The sequence below is a fragment of the Theropithecus gelada genome, chromosome 1 (assembly GCF_003255815.1).
Source record: "Theropithecus gelada isolate Dixy chromosome 1, Tgel_1.0, whole genome shotgun sequence".
In the NCBI taxonomy this organism is placed as follows: Eukaryota; Metazoa; Chordata; class Mammalia; order Primates; family Cercopithecidae; genus Theropithecus; species Theropithecus gelada.
This window is the reverse complement of record NC_037668.1, coordinates 39,450,745-39,466,375: the sequence shown is the minus strand read 5'-3', so window position 1 is coordinate 39,466,375 and position 15,631 is coordinate 39,450,745. Positions and strand designations below refer to the sequence as shown.

At 55.7% G+C, this 15,631-nt stretch overlaps 1 protein-coding gene across 1 annotated transcript in view; it reads left to right on the top strand.

The window, feature by feature from the left end:
• CASZ1 (castor zinc finger 1) overlaps positions 1–15,631 on the top strand; it is a 159,709-nt gene that overhangs the window by 81,614 nt on the left and 62,464 nt on the right. The window contains exon 3 of the mRNA XM_025390799.1: positions 8,888–8,940. The gene's annotated coding sequence lies outside the window, so the exon portion shown is untranslated. The remainder of the gene's footprint in view (positions 1–8,887; positions 8,941–15,631) is intronic.

Below are 15,631 nucleotides of genomic sequence, written 5' to 3'. Positions count from 1 at the left end.
GAAGGTGTGGCGGCTCAGCAGAGCCACTGCTGAGTCTGAGTTCCAGTTCTGTGCCTCATCCTAGCTGTGCTGCCTCAGGCAGAGAGCTTAAGTTTCTTTCTTTCTTTCTTTCTTTCTTTTTTTCTTGTCTTTTTTTTTTTTTTTTTTTTTTTGAGATGGAGTCTCGTTCTGTTGCCCAGGTTGGAGTGCAGTAGCACGATCTCAGCTCACTGCAACCTCCACCTCCTGGGTTCAAGCAATTCTCCTGCCTCAGCCTCCTGAGTAGCTGGGACTACAGGTGCGCACCATCAAACCTGGCTAATTTTTTGTATTTTTCGTAGAGACAGGGTTTCACCATGTTGGCCAGGCTGGTCTCAAACTCCTGACCTCAGGTGATCCACTTGCCTCAGCCTCCCAAAGTGCTGGGATTACAGGCGTGAGCCACCGCGCCCGGCAAGAGCTTAAGTTTCTTAACTTTCATTTTCTTATCTGTAAAATGGAACAGTCTGCCTCTGGACCTACTGAATTTTCCTTTCCTTTGAAGTCGAAGGTGTAACCTTGGGAAGCCAAGAGGGATGGGTCAGACGGTGGTGAAGCTCCTGAGCCAGGGCCTGCTGGAAGACAGAGAAGGTTCCCCTTGCGGAGTTCTCTGGCGCAGGGCCGGCCAGCAATGCCAACCTGGCAGGGCTTGCTAGCTTAAGCATGTGAGAGGTGGCTGTCCCCACACCACGTGTGTCCTTTCCATGAGCCACCTGTCCTCGTCAAGCCTGGAGAAGCCCAGCAGGGGACTTAGAGATGGCCTTGTCCCTCTGTGAGAGCTCCCAGGAAACCCCCACCCAAACAAAGGGAGCTGAGGGCAACAGACGGAGGCCTGCCTTCTGGGAGCCTCCAGTCCAGGATGGCTGGCCTTAGAACCAGACAGCCGGTTAGAGGACTACAGTGAGGGCCAAGCGCCACAGCCCCAAACCAGGCTGTTTCCGGAAGAACAGGGTACCCCTCCCCACATCCCTCCTGACTCTAATGACTCTTAAATAGTGGTAAATATTTTGGCTAATGCAGGCTCTCATGGCAGAGAGCAAAGCTGTCTGCAGTTCAGGACCTACAAATTATTTATTAAAGATTTGAGATGCGGTGCAATTATGTGGAAAGAACCCAAAAAATTAAATAAATAAGTAACAAAATAAATAAATAACAGCCCCACTGGCCTCTTGAAGGCTTGGGAGCGGCACATGATTGCCGTCTTGATGAAATCCCCCCGGATGTAATGAGCTGATTTTCTGCTGTTAATATTGCATCTGCTGATGAAGGATTCGTTAGGATAATGGAACGAAGCTAAAATATAAATGACTCCCTGTCAAGAAGCAGCTTTTGTTTGTTGATCTCCTGACAGTTCCTGGGCCAAGGCAGGGGTTTATGTGTGTACATGCATTCTGGAACAGGCAGGAGGGCGGGGGCAGGAGCTTGGGGGGGCTACCCCACGAGTCTGGCTCCCTGGTTATTCCAGGCTTTCCCTTCGAGGTGGAGCTCCTCGACCTTGGGAAGCCCTGGAGCCCTGTGGGTGGGGAAGTCACCGACTCAGACCCATCCAGAGGGGCGCTTGTTCCAGCAAGATGCTGAGCGGCAGCAAAAGTTATCTGGGGAGCATGGCAGAGAGATGGATTGGTATTGGGATCCGCACAGGAGAAGCCGCTCTCTGTGTGTGCCGGGAACGGCAGCCCGCAGGGGTGCGGAATCACAGGCACTTGAGTGAGGGTTCCTAAGGGGAGGTCCAAACCTTCACTGCAACCATCCTAGCCCTTCCGCCTCGCCCTCTCCCTCCGTGATCACACAGCACATCTTGTGGAGGCCTGGGAGCCCCCCTCAGACGATGGGTTCTCAAGCAGAGGGGGAAAGAGGACCCATTTGAAGTCACCGTGTCTCACCTACCAGCCCCCGTGACTTGGCTTCCCCCACACCTGCCCTGAGCTGCCACATGGGACAAATTCCTTCTCTCCCTAGCAGTTGTTTTTTTTAAAAAGCAATATCATTTTATTTTACTTTATGGTGGTAAAAATGCACATACCATAAAATTTACCATTGTAACTATTTTATTTATTTATTTATTTGAGACAGAGTCTCGCTCTTGTCTCCCAGGCTGGAGTGCAATGACGTGATCGTGGCTCACTGCAACTTCCACCTCCTGGGTTCAAGCGATTCTTCCTCAACCTCCCGAGTAGCTGGGATTACAGGCGCCCGCCACCACACCTGGCTAATTTTTGTATTTTTAGTAGAGACGGGGTTTCATCATGTTGGCCAGGCTGGTCTCCAACTCCTGACCTCAAGTGATCTGCCTGCCTCGGCCTCCCAAAGTGCTGGGATTACAGCCATGAGCCACCACACCCAGCCTGTAACTACTTTAAAGTGTGCAAATCAGTGGCATCAAGTACATTTGCAGAGTTGCACAAGTATTGAGCTAGTTCCAGAACTTTTTCATCACTCCAGACAGAAACCCTTAATCCCTTAGCAGTCCCTCCCTACTGTCCCCTTCTCCCAGCCCCTGGCAACCACTGCTTTCTGTCTCTATGGATTTGCCTGTTCCAGATATTTCATATTAATGGAATCGTACAATTTGTGGCCTTTTGTGTCCGTCTAGCTCGTTTCTTGCTCATCATTTCCAGGTGCATCCACATTGTAGCCCGTATCAGAACTTCACTCCTTTTTATAGTGGAATAACATTCCATAGTATGGACAGACTCTATGTTGTGGGTCCACTCCTCAGTCCATGGACACTTGAATTGTATCTACCATCTGACTACCGTGAATAGTGCTGCTATGAACGTTCATGCACAAGGGTTTTGTTGTTTGTTTGTTTTGGTTTGGTTTTTTTTTTTTTGAGTACCTGTTTTCCATTTTTTCTGGTATATGCCTGGGAATGGAATTGCACCATCTCTCCTAGCGTCTTAAAGGCAGGGACCCTGGAAACTAATAAGAGGTCATATTTATTGAGCACTTACTACGTGCCACCCATTGTACTAACCATTGTTTCCGAGCGTCCTCAACAGCACAGGAATGGAAGCTCCCTGAGGGTTGAGTTGTTGGTTTGCCAATGTTCTTTAGGTCTAGGACAAGTATCTAATAGCATATAGTAGGTGCTCAAGAAATACGGGATGAACTTCCTTTGAGATAGGTGCTTATGGACCCCTACTTTTCAATGGAAGAAGCTGGGGCCTCGAGAGGTTAAGCAGCCTGCGTACCCAATTGCATGGCAGGAGGCAGCAGAGGCAGGATTCAAACCCAACTCTCGCCAACTTGGCTTTTGTATGCTATCTTTTTTTTTCCCTCCCCAAGACGGAGTCTCACTCTGTCTCCCAGGCTGGAGTGCAATTGCACAATCTCAGCTCACTGCAACCTCTGCCTCCCGGGTTCAAGCGATTCTCATGCCTTAGCCTCCTGAGTAACTGGGATTACAGGTGTGCGCCACCACGCCCGGCTAATATTTGCATTTTTAGTAGAGACAGGGTTTCACCATGTTGGCCAGGCTGGTTTCAAACTCCTGACCTCAGGTGATCTGCCTGCCTCCCAAAGTGCTGGGATTACAGGCGTGAGCCACTGCCCCCAGCCTTTTGTAAGCTGTCTTGTTTTCTCTTCCTCGTGCCTGGCACGGCGTCATACATGCAGTACATGCTCAGTGAGTGCCTGATGATCTCACTGTGAAACAGGGACAAGAGAGATCTAGGGTCACTTGACCTGGCACAGGGGCTGGGGAAGGCCTGGAGCAGGTGTTGTCTTTCTGTGCGTCTGTTGGCGACACGCCTGTCTGTTGAGAGGAGGCACTGCCTACCACGCTGAGCCCTGCACTGGCAGAGACTGGATGGGCACTACTGAGCACTCTCCCAGCACGTGGGAAAATCTTCTTTCTGATTTCTTGGCCAGAACCATTCCTCACCTTGACCTTCAAGGCCCTTAGAGAAAAGAAGAGCAAACTAGGCCACCAACTCGGACCCTTCCTCCTGAGGAGACTAGGGGTCCTGCCCAAGAAGATCGGGAAGGGCCACTGGGAAATGGAGGGGTTGTATCCTCCTGAGGGAGTCTCAGGAGGGGTGGGAAGGCCAACTTTTCTCTTGGAGCCTTGAGAGAGTCAGGCAGGGCCTCAAATTCACCATTGAAGTCCCTGGCCAGGCATGGGGACCACATAGGGCAACATCCCACGAAGGACTTGAGGGCCTGACTGGGGAAGGTCCAAGACAGGCGAAGGCGGGCTCAAAGCTGGTGCTGAGCCAGCCTCAGGGTGGAGGGTCAAGTTGATGTCTCCTGCGTTTTAAAAATTACTGTGATTAAAAACATTTCTTAAGCCAGGTCTTGGGAGAACAAGGTGGGAAAACCCGTTTCCTGTCCCCAGAGGATGAGGGCCCTTCCTCTTGACCCTATGTAGGTTTTTCAGGATTCTGGCCCAATTCCAACCAAGACTGTGCCTGGAAAGAGCTCAGAGCCAATCCGGAGGCCTGCTCCGACTCGGGGGGCTGGACAGCCACCCCCACTGCCCCTCCCTGCCTCTGGCCCAGGCTCCTTTCCCCAGGCCTCTGTCTCGATCCCGCACCTGCTGGCCTACGCGGCCCTCGGCCCCCTCATTGTCCTGCTAACCACTGTGTAAAAGTTCCGGGCTTCCTCTGACCTTTCCGTTTTGCCTGGTTATGCCGTGGGATCCCCCTGGCGTGCATCCCCCTGTGGCATCGCCCGGGGCACTGCTCAGCCCCTGCCTGGGGCCTTTCTCTCCCCAGCCGTCCTCCGGACAGCACTTTCTTTCACTCTTTCTTTTCTCCTCTCTTTCTCTCTCTCCCTCTCTCTCTCTCCCCCTCTCCCGCTCTCTCTTTCTTTTTCACCCTTTTAACATGGTTTTCCTAAAAAGTTTTTTAATCAATCAAATTTGAGGCAGAAAATAGGTTTTGTCACGCCTGGTCCCGGGGTAGTGTGACTCTCACTCAGGTTCCTGACAGCTCCTCAATGCAGGAAGGAGGCCAAACAGAATATTTCTCCGGGAAAGTGCCCGTTTCCATGACGCTGCCCCGTTGTCTGTGCCGCCCCCCTGCTCACGCTGCCGGGTTGACATGGCCCCAGCCCCTGTGAAAGGGCTCGGCCAGGGAGAGCCTGTGCGTGAGGATGGGGCTGGGGGCAGGGGGAAGGAGACGCAGTGGAGTGGGGGGGCGGATGGGCAGCCCAACAGCTGCCCCAAGCCCCCATGGCCCGGAGGCCTGGTGAGCAGGTAGGAGTGCTGGCTGAGGAGCCTGGCCTGGTGCCTCATAAATATAGAGCTGGGCAGCTGTGGGTGAGAGGCTCCAAAGTCAAGTCCTGGACCGGCCGTGGCTCCAGCAAGAGGGAACTGCAGATGGAGGAGGCCCCTGAAGGTCCTGGTACGCTGCCACTTCTCTGCCCGTCACTCTCCCCCGTCCCATCTCTCGTGGCATTCCCTCCGCCCCTTGCCCATGGCTGCCCCCTCTCCTCCATCCCTTGCTTCCTTCCTGCCCTCCCCCGATCCTGGCACCCCTTGTGCCGGAGGAGCCTCTCGTCCTCCCAGAGCCCAGCCCACCAGGCCCCACTCTGAGCCCCTTGCAGGCCCCCAGGTCTTCCCTCGCCAACCCATCTTCCCTCTTCCTCCTTCCCCTCTCGGTCTTTCACCCTCTCCTCTCCTCTCCTCCTCTTCTCCCTCTCTTTTATAATTAATGATTAGTTTTAATTGGTTTGCTTAGGCAGCCTGACAGCAAATTAACAGAAGCCAGCCCAGGGCTGCCGGCTCGGTGAGAGACCACTGTGCTTCGGAACCGGCCAGGAGAAAGGCTGGATGAGGCTGCCCCCAGGCTCACTCTCACGGCTGGGCGGCCCGGGGCTGAGAAGGAGGGAGGGCCGGGCCTCACCTGGGCAGGTTCAGCAGCCAGTGGGAAGAAGGCACCAGGCTCTTTGCACACATAGGGCTCACGTTTGCCAACTTTTCTCTGTGCTTTTGTTTTTCTTCTCCTCCTCCTCACATCCCTTCTGTGCTCTTCTTCTTACCCAAGACATTGCCGGTGTCTTCAGAGATAAGGGGTGGGTAAAAGGTGGGCAGGGCCACTGCCTGTAGTTTGGGGCAGGGTTTGCTTTTGGTATCACTCATCCTCACTTGTGCAATGAGATGGTGGGATGGGCAGCCTGTTGCCTCTGGGGCCAAGATCCTGCTTTTTCACATGGACAGGAGGAAGTCAGTCAGAAGGCTGTTGACACTTTTAGCTCAGCTACCAACCAACCATCAGCCCCACAGCCTGGAAGCTCCAGGACCCAGTTCTGTTTCTGATGTGCCATCTACCTCTGGACAGAACTCTGAACCTTTGGGTCCTCAGTTTTTTGGCCAGAGTACTTAGGATTAGGAACATTAGATGGATGGTTGGATGGATGGGCGGACAGACAGCTGGCAGGTAATGGGTGTGTTGGCATTTCTTAGGCACTTTCTGCCATGATCTCTGAGCACATGGCTTTTCTTTCCTAGCCTGGAAGCGTTCACTTCACTTCAGTCCTGCTGAGCGTAGGGCCGCTGCTGTCCTCTGGGTTTTCCCAGTACTGTGCCTCTCCCCTGGCCTTGGAGAATCCTTCCTTAACTACATCAGCTACCAGGTCCCAGATGTGCTGACCACTCACTCATGTGGGCCACTCACAAAGCAGACATCGGGGACAGTGAGAGGCAGAGAGACAAGAAAAAACGCCCAGAGAAGGAAGAAGAGACCAAGATGAACTCTCGGCTACTTCTTAGGCCCCCGCTGGGGTCCCAGTATCCCAGGGTCCCAGATCCCACCCAGAAACAGCTTTCCTGCTCCCATCAGCCGGGACACCTGCCCTGGGCAGGTGGGGTACAGGACCCCATGCGCGTCCTGGTCCCTGTACGTACGCATCTCTGGCCCTCCCCTCCCTCCTCCACCCCCGACCAACTCCTGGAAAGTTTCCTCCCTGATTGTTCTGTGTGATCAGATCTGCAAGTTGCTCTCTAAGCTTCTTGTCACATTTTGACTTAATGAAGTGCAACTGCTGAGGGATTTGGGTTCAGCGCTCCGGTCTCCTGCGCTCCCTTGTTGTCAGAAAACAGGGGTGGTTGGGGACGGCAACACCGCGCTGCAAGTCGTTATCATTCCGGTCAGTCTGTTTAACACAAAATTAAACAAAGAACTAATTAGTGCCTCATGAATTAATAAATGCACAGTTGCTAGGGAGGATGGGAGGGGAGGGAAAGGTGGTGGAAGGGAGATACCAGAGTTGTGGAGTTGGGGGGCTTTGGGGGTCCACAGGAGGCTGGCCAGGGTGCCTTGAGAGATCTCAGACAGGAGTGTGTGGGACAGATGGGACGGTGAGGATGACACCCAGCCAGGGCCCTGTGCTGCCCAGCCAGAACTTGAGCTCTGATGGCTGAGCCCACCTGGTGCCTGGCAGTGGAGGCCTGGTGGTCTCCATCCCCGGCCCCTGTGACCCTCCCTGTTGGCCTCCTCCTCCATCCTCTCCTCTCCTGGCCAGATCCTTCCCTTTTCCTTATTCCCCCTTTGCCCAGCTCCCCATCCTCTCTACTGCCCCCTGTCTCAGGGGTCTGCCCAGCTCTCTGCAGACCCCCTGCCTCTCATCATCTGGATGAGATGGGCATCAGAGGCCCGTGGGGCAGTGCTTTCCAACCACTCAATGCCTACCGGGCCCTCAGCCCTCCCAGAGCCCTGTATCTGGCAGGGTAGGCTCCACCCCAGTGGGCACCCTCTGCCCGGGCAGCCCAGCACGAGCGGCGAAAGCTGGTGGAGAGCCGAGCCCTCCTTAAGAGGACGTGTCAAGTACAATTAGCATTATCTGTCTAAATATGTCCTGGGAACCGGAGAGCGGGCGGCAGGACTGGGTGGCATTCCGGGAGCCCTGAACAAGGTCACCTCATCTCCCGCAATCCCCCCAATCTGATTTGGGGATTACATAGCCTAAGGAAATTGGTGTTATTCCTCTTGCATCATTGATAAGCCACAAATGAGGGAGAGAGGAGAAGAAAACGTAACAGACAGCCCTCCCCAAGCCTGGGTAGAGTTCCGAGGCCTGCAGGGGCAGGGCCTGGCTCGAGCAAGGGTTGGGGGGCCCGGCCAGCAGGCTGGGGGGCTCCCTGGGTTTTCTCTCTACGTACACAGAGGCTGCCCCTTTGAACCTGGCTCCCCAAATTCATTCTCTGGGCAGGAGGGCCCCAGCCCGGCACGCTAGGCTGGGCTGTGTGTTGGTTAAAGCCTCCACGTTGTCAGACCATCGTCCCTCTCCCTGCACTGTCTCTGGATGTGGGCTGTGATGACTCATGGGTAGAGCCCGGGGTGGAAGGTGCTGTTGGCAGCCTGCTCCTGGGGCGTGGAGGGAGGCTTCCTGGTGCCTTGGCCCCTGGCCAGCCCTTGCCCCTCTGTCACCAACTTGCTAGAGCGAACCGTTTGGCATCTGTCATTTTTATGTTCAGGGGCCCCAGGGAAGAGAGTAAAGGAGCAGTTACTGCTGTATTCTGTCATGGTCCCCAGGCATCCCTGTTAGGCCGCTACAGCTCCACAGAAGCAGGTAGACCACTTCACCAGCACCCCCACTCCCGGCCTCCTCCACGGAGCAGTGTGCACGGCACGGCTGACTCTTCTCCACCTGGCTAGGGGGATCCTGAGGACCACATTGCCCCTGCAGTCAGCTCCCACCGCTTTCTGACTTTTTCACAAACTGTGGCTGGCATATACCTGAATGAACCAAATCAGAGTCCACCCGGCATGCCTGAGTTTCTGGCCCTCTTGGCTGGCCCTGGAGCATCAGCCCCTCAGCCCATGTGGGGCAGGGAACCCTTGGGTGCTCAGGAGGGATGGTGGGCGTGCACTGGGGAGTCATGGGCTTGGAAAGGCTAACAGGGCTCCTCTCTCTGCCTCTCCAGGATGAAGTGACACCCCCAGCTACATCCGAGGAGGCTCTAGGACCCACTACAAGGTAAGGCCTGAGCCCCTCCCTGAGCCTCGCGTCCTCTCCCCAACTGGTGACCACTCACCTAATGCATGTGTCACCCTGGGATGGGTTCAGTCCTGCTGAGCACCCAGGGAGAGATGAGAAGATGGAGATGGGGAACTGCAGCCACCCTGCCCACTCCGCCCTGATGGAAAAGATGCCCTCCTGCCAGTGGGATCCCCTCGGTTTGGCTTTTAGGCTGGAAATGGTCTGGGGACATATGGATTGCAGACTTTGGGGAAGGAATGTGCTCAGGGCAGCGTGGGGCGGTGGGGCAGCTGTGGTGGCTGGGCTCAGGTTACCCAGCCTGAGGTGCCCGCTCTCACAGTGCCATTGCCTCCGTGGCAGTGGCTGGCTGTGCCTGGAAGTGCTGCCCAAGCTCTGCCTCAAGAACGGCTGGACTTGAAGGCCCCAGAACCCCAGTACTGCTTTCGCTCCTCGGAGGCTGTGCCACCCCCAGTGACTTCCTCTGTCCTCCCTAAGAGGCTTGCAGGGAGAAGGCCACGGCCGAGGGCAGGACAGGCTGCCATGTCCTGCCTTTCCTCAGGCATGGGGCTCCCCCGAAGTCCAAGCACACGGGGCTGCCCAGCCTGGCCCAGCCTTCGCGGGCTGTGTCAGTTCCCCGGGTGGTGGCGCGAGAAACCGCGGGGCCACCAGGCCTCGGGCCCCAGGCAGTGCTGTGTCAGAGGTGACCGGTGGAACGCCAGTGTTATGTAAATAGCGGGGCCTGCCCGGCGGGCGAGCTGGCTGGCTGCAGCCATCCATCATCCCCGCTCGGCGGGGCGGGGGACAGACACGGCACCGTGCGCCTGGCTCCAAACCTGTTTGTTTTCCCTTTGTCTCTCGCATTTCGGGGCCCCGGCTGTGACCGACGGGCTCTGGGTTTTGTCCTACGGGCCCCCTCCCCTGCAAGGAGGACGGGGAAGGGAGGAGATTCCCCGGCTCCCACCGCGGCATCCCTTTCGGACTTCAAAGGCTCCCCCAGCATTGTCTGCGCTGGCGGGCAGTGGCCCTGAAAACGTGATCAGAGGCGGCCCGGTGTAGGGCAGGCCCGGCCCGCGCCCTGCGCTCTCACTGGGGCCCGTGGATTCCTCCCTTTACCACCAGCACCACCCTGGTTACAGCTCTGTCCCAGGTCCTCTCTGCCTTTCTCTCCCTGGTGCCCCTTCTTGCTCCCTTCTGGCCACTCCCGTCCTCCTCTTAACCATGGCCTCACCCCTGTCTCATGGAGTTGAGAGTTCTAGAATCTTCAGAGCTGCAAGCCTCCATGCCTTCACATAGTCCATGAGGATCTGAGTGCCGTGGAAGGCTCCTCAGGATGCCCCGAGCTAGCACCAGTTCCTGGATATTGGCTTCCCACACTGTACCTTGTTCTCTGTCCCTTCCTTTTCTCTACTCTCTGATTATGAGAACCTTGCTTCCTCTAGAAACCTCCGCCCATGAGGTCCAGACAGGATAGATACCTCCATCCCCAGGCAGCAGGGTGAAGCCAGCCATTCTGTGTCCTGAAATTCCGCCCCAAGTGCTTCCATTCTCTGGAGCAGGAGTTGGCAGATGGGCCACCTTTGACCCACAGTCTGCTTTTATAAATAAAGTTTTATTGGAACACAGCCATGCCTATTTGTTCAGGTATTATCTATGGCTGTTTTCACTCTATACTTGCAGAGATTGTTGAATGGCTACAACAGAGACTGTTGGGCCCACAAAGCCTAAAAGGTTAATAATTTTCTCTCTGGCCTTTAGGGAAAAAGTTTTCCAGCCCCTGCTTGAGAGTTTCTAGCTCCTGTACTTTGCTCTCTGTCTCTCTCTCTTTTTAGAGGTAAAATGTACACAACAGGAAATTTACCATTGCACCCCTGCTGAAGTGTACATTTCCCCGGCCCTAAGTCCAGTTCCAAAGCTGTTACAGCCATTGTCCTGCCCTGTGCACATGTCTTCATCAGGACTGCTCTGAGGGGCTGGGTGCATTTGTCTGGGAGCCCAGTGCTCGGGTTGCAGTGCTGCTTGCAGTCCTGGTCTGTTCGGGGGTCTCCCTCCCCCTGCTCTCCTTAGGGCCTCCTTCTCTGCTCAGTCCCTGCCTCAAAGTCTCAGCTCTTCCTCTCCTCTGCAGCCCCTGCTTCCTCGGAGCTCTTGCCCCCGCTGGTATCCCGGGAGCCCTGCAGTCTTTAGCAAGTTCTCTCACCTCAGATCCACAGCTTCCTCTTTTTTTTTTTTTTTTTTGAGACGAAGTCTCGCTCTGTTGCCTGGTCTGGAGTGCAGTGGCATGATCTCGGCTCACTGCAACCTCTGCCCCCCAGGTTCAAGCAATTTTCCTGCCTCAGCCTCCCAAGTAGCTGGGACTACAGGCACCCACCACCACACCCAGCTAATTTTTTATATTTTTAGGAAAGATGGGGTTTCACCATATTGGCCAGGCTGGTCTCAAACTCCTGACGTTGTGATCTGCCTGCCTCGGCCTCTCAAAGTGCTGGGATTACAGGCGTGAGCCACCGTGCCCAGCCCTCACAGCTTCCTCTTTTGTAAGGGGAGAATATCTACTTTGCAGGGTTGCTGGGACAAGTGAGTGAGTTGTTGTGGCTGAAAGTGGCTTGCCCGGTACCCACCAGGTAGTTCCCGCCTGCTTGTGCTCCAGAGGCTACAGCCATCTCTGGGCTGATTCCACAGAGCTCCCTACCCTCTGCCCTGGGGGCCTTGGAGTCTGACCCTATGAGGAAGGGCGGGCTCCTGATTCCAGGGAGCACCTTGGAATAAAAAGCCCCACAGGTCGTGGACTGGCAGCCCTGGATCTTCTATTTCTGTGTCAGGGCTCTGGGAAGCGGCATAACCTCTGAGCACCAATTTCTCTATCTGTAAACTGCTCTCTGCTTCCCAGGCTTGTGGCAAAGAGGGGCTGGGGTGCCTGGGAGAAGCTGTGAAGGCTGTGTTGCCAGGAGCTGCTGAGGGGCAAGCAGGCCAAGGGGGGAGTCCAGGTCTGAGACTGGGTCTATTGGTTGGGGCGGGGGGACCAGGCTGCAGTCTGGCTGAGAAGGCCCTGGAGGTTACACAGTGGGTGCTAGCTCTGTCCAGGATCAGGGACCAAGGCCACCCTGGCCCGGTTCTACTGCTGTGGGCCAAGGTCGGAATCAGGCTCCAAGCCTGAGGGGAAAGGCTGTCAGGGAGTGGGCAAGGAGACAGAAGCTGCACCTGCAGTCAGAGGTCTGCTGCAGAGTCTGCTGGGCCTCCTCTCTTGCTAGGTCTGCTGCCATCTCTCTTGCTGTCCTCTTTTTGCAGGCTCCTGACCTTTTGTCCATATCTCTTTCCCCTCCAGGCCTCCTCTCTGCATCCCTCTAGTTCCTCTTCCTCCTTGCCTTCCCACCACCCATAGCACCCCCACAACTCCATGGCGCTCTCTCTCTCTCTCTCTCTCCTTTTCATCTACTCGGAAGGCTTTACTTTACTTCCTTGTCACCCTAATTGATTGCATTAACCTTTCAGCGTATTGGATTTCCCCGGCATCGTGCAGAGAGCCCTGTGCAATATGCTTATAATCTAAGCCATAATGGACAGTTTGCAGTCAACAAGCCCCTTCTCCCATCGGCCCCGTTGACATCTCTCTTGCCCAGGCCACCGTGGCCACTTCCCCCGCTGGCAGGGGTGGGGCAGTGGAATGGGGCTGGGAGGAGGCAGACACTAACCTGGATCCACCAATGGGGTTCTTGGCCTCCCTCTCCTCCCAGCACTGCCTCCAGCCCTGAGTCTCCCTCTCCAAGCTCCCGGGCCCGGGTCATTGCCAGGCCTCTGGTCTTTGTGATTCCTCTTGGCTTGGCCTTCTGCCCTTGGGACTCTCTGTCTAACAAGTGACTGATGGGGCCAGCTTGGATTTTGTGGGTGAGAGTCCCCCGTTCCACCCAGATGCTTCTCAAAGCAAATCGTTCCTCCTTCACTTCACTAGCCCGGGAGGCTTTGGGGAAAGACAATGTGGCCACTTCAGGAGGCAGGTGGTGGATAAGAGGAGGGGTCTGAGATCTCTGCCCTTCACTGGCCTCTGAGCCAGTGGGAGGCCTCTGTGGACCTGCTGGAAGCTGGGCCTGCTCCTGGAAAGGGTGCAGATGCACAGGGCAGATAGAAAGCAGGGAATCTGCTGAAGCCAAGGCAAGAGAGGGATGAAGACCTCACCAGGGCTGGCCAGGGGGGAGCCGGGCAGCAGCAGCTCCTCCCAGCAGGCAAGGAAGCGGGCATGTGTCACCTGGGTTGGGACCTGTCCCCCGTGCTCATCTCAGGATTGTGTGATTTGGGTGTGTGGTAGGGGATGTCTCAGAGTCTTTATTTCCCGTCTAATGTTTGGCAGTAGCTCTGAGCAGATCCACCTGCCTTCCGCAAAGGAAGAGAGATGCCGCCCAGGCGGCGGGGCCAGAAGCCCAAGAGAAGCCTCCATAGGCAGGACGGCTTGGCCCAACGGGAGATGGGCTGGGGGAGTAGGAGAAATCGAGGCCTGGCTTGTCAGGCTGGTAGCAATGGGCTCCCTCAGGTCGGCTCCTGGATGGGCACCTGTTAGTTCAGCAGGAGGCAGGAAAGCCAGCCCCCTGCCAGTTGCCTCGTCCTAGGGGCTCAGCCCCAGGCCTGAGCCCTGGCCCCGGTCTGTCCCGGCCGAGGCTGCCAGCCCTCAAACCAGCAGCCTGATCGGCTGAGTCTTCATTCATGACAAGATGGGATGTCAGGTTGAATACATTAGTGTCAGGCTGGAGGAGCAGGACGGAAGCTCCCATTAGCCTTAGTGGTACTTCCTCTCTCCCGCACTGTTCTCCCCCCAGCCCTTTGCCCGACATCTCCTCCTTCTGACCGCCCCTCCTCCTCCCATCACTCCATCACTCTGAAGGGTGAGCTTTGGCAAGAGGGAGCTGGACCTAAGTCCTTCCCATCCTCTCCCAAGGATTTTGGGGGTGGGCAGAGGGCACAGCAGGGAGAAGCCAGGCAGAGAATTAAAGTTTGTGATTGTCAGCATCAGGAGAAGCTAAATAACCCTGTAACTAGTATGAAGGTGAATTCACGGTCTGCTGCACACGGAGAATATGAGTGTCTGTGAGACGGGCAGAGTGCGGCACGGGAACCCGCCTGCCACAGTGGGCAGCCTCCTCTCCAGGGACTCAGGCGGGAGGCGGGAGGAGGGCCGCACACCCCCTTCCCTGCCAGGGAGTAGCTGCTCAGGAGCCCCACCAGACACCTGGGGCAGCTCAGCTGCTTGACAACCTGCTGGCCCTGGCATCAGGGGCCCAAGTAAACGTTTGTAAGCTCCAACGGTATACACCCATGGACACTAGCCCAGGCCTTGGACTGATCCCTATTAACAGCTAATCCTTACTGAGCACTGACTGTATGCGGGCTGAGTGCCGTGTGGCAACAACTCTATTCAGGAAGTGCCAATATGAGTCCCCCGTCTTTCCCCCACTTTTTGATAACCACTTTATTGAGGTATCCTTCATATACCATAAAATTCACCTTTTTAAAATGTGCAATTCAGTGGTTTTTAGTATATTCACTAGGTTGTACCCATCATCACCACTATCTAATTTTAGAACATTTTCATCCCCCCAGAAAGAAACCCTGTACTCGTTAGCAGTCCCTCTCCATCCGCCACCATCGGCAGACCTAGGGTTCCGCTAATGATGATTTCCTTAACATGCTGCGAAGGTAGAGGGTCAGTGCCTGGGTTCACGGAGCAGAGCCCGTGGAAGATGGAGCTGGGGTGTGAACCCAGGTACTGAGACTCCAGAGCTGGTGCTCCATGAGGGATTGCTTGATGTCCTGGCTGACCCCTACCCCACCCCTGACACACACGTGCCTATCATGTGTGTCTGACAGTTCAGGCTCAGGCGTGTACATATACCATCCAAACACCTAGACCCAGGCAGGAGCACACGTGTCTTCTTTCCAGGTACGCTGGCAACTCCACATAGAAAACGTCATACCTCCCATAAGGACAGCCAGCCTCCCCTCCCGGGACCTCTCCCTCTGCTTCTCCCAGCCTTGCTCCTAGAAGGGAGGCTTGGCGCAGGAACCAGCAGCAACAGGGTAGCTGAAGTAGCCAGAGAAACCTAAGTGGTTTCAGAGCTTAAAATGAGAAATCCCGTATCTCCTGCAGCTGATCATTGTAACTGAGACAAAATGCCAACCCGACATTCCAGAACAGGTCCCCGCCCGGGCTGGGGCCACAGGCTGGGCCAGGCCCACAGGGCAAGCCAACTAGCCCAGTTCCCTGCTTCATACTCTCTCTCTCTCTCTCTGTCTCTGTCTTTCTCTCTCTCTCTCTGTCTCTCTTTTTCTCTCTCTCTTTCTCTGGCTCTCTTTCTCTGTCTCTGCTTCTCTTCTGTTCCTTCTCACCTTTTTCTTCCCACCTACCTCTCTTCTCTCACACTCCACGTTTCCACCCCAAAACTTTTTTTTAAAGTTTTTGTGGGCCGGGCGCGGTGGCTCAAGCCTGTAATCCCAGCACTTTGGGAGGCCGAGACGGGCGGATCACGAGGTCAGGAGATCGAGACCATCCTGGCTAACACGGTGAAACCCCGTCTCTACTAAAAAATACAAAAAACTAGCCGGGCGAAGTGGCGGGCGCCTGTGGTCCCAGCTACTCGGGAGGCTGAGGCAGGAGAATGGAGTGCGGTGGCCGGATCTCAGCTCACTGCAAGCTCCGCCTCCCGGG